The sequence below is a fragment of the Denticeps clupeoides genome, chromosome 8 (assembly GCF_900700375.1).
Source record: "Denticeps clupeoides chromosome 8, fDenClu1.1, whole genome shotgun sequence".
NCBI classification, from domain to species: domain Eukaryota; kingdom Metazoa; phylum Chordata; class Actinopteri; order Clupeiformes; family Denticipitidae; genus Denticeps; species Denticeps clupeoides.
The window spans coordinates 5,040,071-5,045,795 of NC_041714.1; positions in this window are offsets into that span (position 1 = coordinate 5,040,071).

Sequence of the window (5,725 nt, forward strand, 5' to 3'; positions counted from 1 at the left end):
AGTTCTTGTGTAATATAAACATGTAATGAAGGAACTGGTGGGATCACTGGTGGGATCAGGTGGTTTCCTCCCGCCACAGTACCTGAAGGTGACCTCAGGAAAGATGAGGAGCTCTGAGGGAGAAGCATCTTGCTGGTGGGGTAGCTGATTGTCCTAGAGTGGAGTATACCCATGCCGAAGAGGTCTTTAGTGTCGTGTCTTAATAGCTACAGTCCTGTTGCACTTACACCCAAGATGTTTCATGAAGTGCTGGTCATGAAACATATGAAGAACATGCTGCCCTCCCACTGCAAATTGCAAAAAATTTATCCAAACTGCCAAATTGTCCTAATCGTCCGATTCCATCGCCACCACCCTGCATCTGACCTGGACAATAAAGACACATACGTACAAATGGTGTTCATAAACTTGAGTTCAGTATTCAACACCATCATTCCTCAGCACCTGGTCGAGAAGCTAAGCCTGCTGGGCCTGATCACCTCCCTCTGCAACTGGATCTTGGACTTCCTGACTGAGAGACCTCAGTCTGTTCGGATCGGGAACAGCATCTCCAGCACCACCACACTGACCACTGGAGCTCCTCAGGTCTACAACCACATCATCGAGTTCGCCGATGACATGACCGTGGAGGGTGTCATCAGCAAGAATGATGAGTCAGCCAACAGAAAGGAGGGGCAATGACTGACGAACTGGTGTAAGGTCATCAATCTATTTCTGAACATGGACAAAATGAAATAGATGATTGTTGACTTCAGAAGTGAACGGAGGGTCTAAACAGAACGGACTGGGACAACAGGCTGCTCAGTACCTCTCCATTTTGACTCATCACACTCATCCTACAGACTCATCTTCGAAAAATGGCAGGAGACGTAGAAGACATAAGGATTGACATGGCCGAGAGACATATTAACACGAATTACAAATGAAAAAAACTGAATTACGGTCAAATTATGAAAACAACAAGTGTATATTCTTACTCTAATTGTCTGACAATTCCCACCGACCCCCTTCCCACCCCCATCTGTAAACAAATGCAGAGCTTCGTAGTGTTAGTTGCCTGGTACATGAAAGATGTGTAAATGTTATGAACTAATCGGCCCGTTTTTTTCCACGTCTCCACATCTAATTGTGAGGTATGGAGAGGTACTGTTGTCCTTGTCCCCTCTCCCAAGCAGGATGATCTTGAGCACATCTCTGGGTTGGACTCGTGTTTTGGATGAAGTTTGGTTGTAGAACCAGGTACTGGCTTCAGCTCCAGCTCAGGTTCTGGCTTCACCTTCATCATGAATTCCGCCTCAAGCTGCATCAACACCTCCAGCTCAGGCTCTGGTTTTGTCACATTATTTTGGTTGTGTCACTCTCAAGCTCCAGCTTCAGCTCTGGCTCCGCCTCTGACTTTAGCTTCAGCTCCTTCTCCAGCTTCTGTGTTGGCTCATGCTCTGCATGACAACCTTCTGATGCGCTTAGCCAAGTTTCTGGGATCCTTCGTGAGAACTTACGGACACGCTGATTGTGGTGGAGAGGTACCACAGGCTCATACTCCTCCTCGAGGTCAAGCTCTGGCTCTGGTACTGGTCAGAGCTGCACAGCTCCTGCTCAGGCTTCAGCTCTGACTCCAGCTCAGAGTCCAACTCCAGCACTGGCAACGGCTCCAGCCAAGATCTATCTGGTAACTTCAGGTTAGAATTAATATTCTTCCAGATGAAGGAGGAAGTTCTATTCATCACAGTAGAAATATTGAAACTATTTAGAAACACTAGAAGGATTTTGAAGTTCAAGTTCAGGGTTGATGTAGGATGTAAAATGGATTTTATGGAGTAAGGTAGTGGAGGAGAAAGATATTTACCTTTGCATCCAGTCTTCTAGAAAACACAGATCCAGTCAGATCAGGCCGGTCCACAAATGGATGCTATATGGACAAACACAGACACAGAATGTTAGTCCAGTACATGGTAGCAGGAGTACAAATACCAGGTTATGTTCATTCTAAATATGAATATAATACATGGTCAGAGGTGCTTGTGGTGTGTGTTTGAATTTGTGCACGACACGACTTCTTACCAAAAGCAACCTCTCAGCCGAGGGTCGTTCGCTAGGATGGATGTTAACAGCCTCCGAGATGAAATATTGGAAGTCACTGGACCTGAGAAAAGAAGAATCTAGATTAGATACCAGCAGTGTGTGTGTGTGTTTGTGTAATTTAAGTGAAACTTTAAGTGAAACTAAAGACATTCAATTCAATTTCTCACTAGAAAAAAAGTATACATGTTTTTCTAAACTCCCAGTAAGACGATAATGTCGTGCTTTAGATCCCTGTTACACTTAGAGAAAGATCAGCCTCAGTGTTTCAAAGTGCCAGAAAGAAAACTCGCCCGCTTTGATTCTATTGGTTGCGCAACATCACGGCACGCAGTGGTCATAAAGCCCATGAAGTTATCATTAGTCCCTCCCACTTACTCTCATGGGCCAGACTGACAGATAGATTAAATTCATTAAAATTAAATAAAAACATCTAAGTAAAACATTTACTTCTATCTTGCAAGTTTTTTTTAATTCCTGTGATACTGATTACTGATTATTTTATTTCCCATTTTAAATAATTATGGAGACATTCTACAGGATGGGCCATTTAAATGGATACACCTTGACAATCCAACAGCACATTGAACACATTTTATAACTGGTCAAAAACTTGTAAATAACTCATGAAAGAATAAAGTTACGTTAAAACCAAGCACACCATTGTTTTTCTTGTGAAATTACCAATAAATTTGGTATGACCCTCTTCCTACTGAAAAAACAAAAGTTGGATCCAAGATGACCGACTTCAAAATGGCCACTATGGTCACCACCCATCTTGAAAAGTTTGCCCCCTCACATATACTATTTTATTAAGGCCCACCCTGTATTATTTATTTATTCATCTATTTAATTTTGCCACTGTTATTGCACTCCATATTACTACAGACACTTCATTATTTTATTGTCATTTTGCAACGCTCTCCGAAGGTGGCACCAGTTCTTTTTCTGATCCAGAGGGGACAGATGTGGTGAGCAACAGGAAGGGATGGGAATTACATGATGTGGATATGAGAGAAATACAGAGCATCTGAGTTGAATTTTTTATTTTTTTTTGAGTTGCATCCACCGCTCCAGAACTGACCAACCAGACCCACCTCTAGACAACCCAGCATTGATCTTTATAAAGCTGCTTTCTGCCTCTTTAAGGGTCTGCGCACCTGACGCAGGGCTGATCAACCGGCACTCGACTGCGTTCTTTTTTTCTTTTTTTTTGTGGTTACATGCAGATTACGTGATTAGTTATATTGCACAGGGTCATGAATGAATTTTGGGACTTTGTCCTGAGGAGGAGAAAAGTGGTCAGGGTTTGTCCTAAGTGAAGTGATGTGAAGTGATTGTCATTGTGAAACACTGTGATGCAACAAAATGTGTGCTCTGCTTTTAACCATCACCCTTGGTGAGCAGTGAGCGCCTGGGGAGCAGCGTGTGGGGACGGCACTTTGCTCAATGGCACCTTGGCGGTTTGGGATTCTCCTGCTCTCCCCAAGAGAACCAGCGAGTTCTGCAGGGTGGTGAGATAGTCAGACTATTGAAATGTTTTTCTTAGCCAGAGTGTACATTTGTGTGTGTGTGTTTTAACCAGTCATGTTAATACAGATGCGAGATGAAAAGATGTGTTTTAAACTAAAATACTGGCAGAAGTATTAATACTGGCACAGTCATTAATGAAAAGAGTTGTTTTATTGTAATGAAGCACCATTTCTTCACTTCTAACACATCTGTGGCATGGTTCTGTTGAAGTCGAGGGTTCTCTCTATGTTGAGTCAGAAAAGAAAAGTAGATTAAATTAAGTAGTAAAGTAAATCTCCGATTATTATATCCGATTATTCATAATGTCTCCTATCTGATTCAGAAGCAATATCCACAAAGAATTGTGTCATGCAGAAAGGAACCTTGTTCTTTCCAGGTGACATCTGAATTATGTCAGTGATGAGCAGTTTGGTAAAATCTATGGTGTTAGGGCTCTATAATGTGTAGGAAATGGAATCCAACTCCGCAGCGAATGGGTGGACATCTCAGGTCGCGTTGACACATCTGATGTTGCCTGGACATAAAGAGGCATGGCACAGCAGAAGTTACAGTAATCAATAGTAAATTTCCATGTAACAAACAAAATAAATAAAAGGAAACGAGAAAGAGGTGGGGGGAAGCAGAGAGAGAAAACAGAGAGCCAAGCTCTAAAAAGGGAGCAAACCCGTAGTCGTGTGGTTGGGTTCAAATTCTGAACTGCCACAGTGCCACTGAGCACAATTTGTCCCCACGCGCTGCACCGAAGGGCTCCCCCCTACTCTCCATGGTGATGCGTTAAATGCAGAGTTGTGTGCATTGTGTGCTGTGCTGCACAATGACAATCACTTTCACTTTCAAACAGAACATTGTGGGAAACCTGCTTGATTTCTCTGTCTTGATCATTTCATCACGGGGGCAGTGGTGGCCTATAGCGGTTAAGGAAGCGGCCCCGTAATCAGAAGGTTCAAATCCCGATCCACTGAGGTGCCACTGAGCAAAGCACTGAGCAAAGCACACACTGCTCCCAGGGCGCCTGTCATGGCTGCCCACTGCTCACTCAGGGTGATGGGTTAAATGCAGAGGACAAATGTCACTGTGTGCACAATGTGCTGTGCTGCTGTGTATCACAAGTGACAATCACTTCACTTTCTTCTTCTTTCTTTTCTTATTTTTCTGCCTTGTCGCAAAGAGGTACTGAAAAGGTACTGAATGGACCATTCTTTTTAAAGTGTCATACACACATGTATAACGTGTACAAAATGCATATTTAAAATTATAATATAAATCAATATATAATAATAATATTTAATTATACATAATAATATTATTTGAATATCTATTCCATATTAATGTAATTAAAGTAAATAGCAATAACCCTAACCCAAAATTAATCTACATTTGTAACATTATATTTTTTGTATAAAAACATTCCAAAAAGAAAAAAAAATACAGTCTTATGTTCAAAAGCAAAGCTCAATCATAACATTCCAAAACAAGTTCACTTCCAACTTTCATATTCCCTGTTTATGAAGCAGTGGCTGTATGGCACCTGAACAGAGTATATATATATATATGAGAGACATGTATGAAAAAACGAACAGATCCTTATGGCATCCTTATTTCTGCCAGACTGTTATATCAACCACCAACGAACGGAAAACTTGTTTTAAAAACTTTTAATTTGACTACTTGCACCAGAACAAGAGAACGTCAAACAAAAAGACTTTTAATATGAAGGATGACGAAAAAGTATTCGTGGTGACGTAGCCAATGTAGTGTTAAAGACTTTATAGCAAAAAGATCGGCGAGTTTGTACAACGTAGTATCAGACGTAACAGCAATCGGATTTCATCAGGGAGTGTCCCCAACGCAGAGGTGCATGACCTTACCTGTGGACGGGCAAAATGTAAAATTGAAATTAAAGAAGCTTATATTAATCAACTAAATAATTACCCAATCTAATCCACGGGGGCAAATATCAATAAATGTGCCATTTGCGCTTAATTGATCAAAATAATTTGCTCTGTTAGCCTTTGTTTTTTTGTCTTTAGTAGAGTCGTTGATCTCGTTGGAGATTGAGTCTTTGTGTGAACCCGTCAGCACGCAGAACGAGCGTCAGCTAAATAGGGGAGGC